Source organism: Hordeum vulgare, chromosome 1H (genome assembly GCF_904849725.1).
Source record: "Hordeum vulgare subsp. vulgare chromosome 1H, MorexV3_pseudomolecules_assembly, whole genome shotgun sequence".
NCBI lineage: Eukaryota > Viridiplantae > Streptophyta > Magnoliopsida > Poales > Poaceae > Hordeum > Hordeum vulgare.
This window is the reverse complement of record NC_058518.1, coordinates 12,943,324-12,944,289: the sequence shown is the minus strand read 5'-3', so window position 1 is coordinate 12,944,289 and position 966 is coordinate 12,943,324.

Below are 966 nucleotides of genomic sequence, written 5' to 3'. Positions count from 1 at the left end.
CACGGTCAGTCTGAGACGGAGAGCAAAATCACAAATTAGGTTGAAAACAACAGTGTATCCCATAGCAACAGTACCCGTGACCCGTTTATTATACTACCTCATCTAAAAAAGACATTAACAGTGGCCTAAATAGAGGGGAGAACAGACACTAGTGGAAAACGGGTCTTTGGCCGGGACCCTTTAGTCCCGGCCTGCCTCTGGGCCGGGACTAAAGGTCCGGCCACGTCGCCCCAAATCGCAATGCCTCCCTAGAGGCTTTAGTCCCGGTCCGTAAGGAGCCTTTAGTCCCGGTTCGTGTCCCAAACCGGGACTAAAGGGCTACGCGGGGTGCAGCCCGCATGTGTGCCACCTTTAGTCCCGGTTTGTGTCTCAAACCGGGACTAAAGTCCTCTGCCTATATATAGCACAGCCCCCCTCTCCCCTCTTCCTTGCATTTTTCTTGGATGGAAGAGTGTGGGTGTGTGCTAGCTCTCCATTTTTTTCATGCACTAGAGGTGTTTGTTGAAATGTGTGTTAGAGCGATGCCGCTTCAGTTCACCGAACACAACTACGATATGAGATGCCTGAGCCACGCTTAAACCTCTTCCTCTTTATTTCTACTTATTCTAAAAGGTTAGCAACTATATTTCCTCGTTTGGACCGTGCGGTACTAATTTTTAGGATCGTGATTGTATTTGATATATTGTCGTATAACGCAGATGAGCCATCCATGGATGTACGGTGATCGACGCACAGCCGCTTACAGAGAAGGCGTGCATTCTTTTCGAGATGCAGCCGATGCGAACAAGCATGGTGGTGGCTTTATGTTTTGTCCATGTGTTGAATGTCGGAATGAGAAGGATTACACTTCCTCAAGAGTCATTCAGAGCCACCTGCTTCGGTCCGGTTTTATGTCGGGCTATAATGTTTGGACCAAGCACGGAGAAAGAGGGGTTATGATGGAAGACGACGATGAAGAAGAAGAGA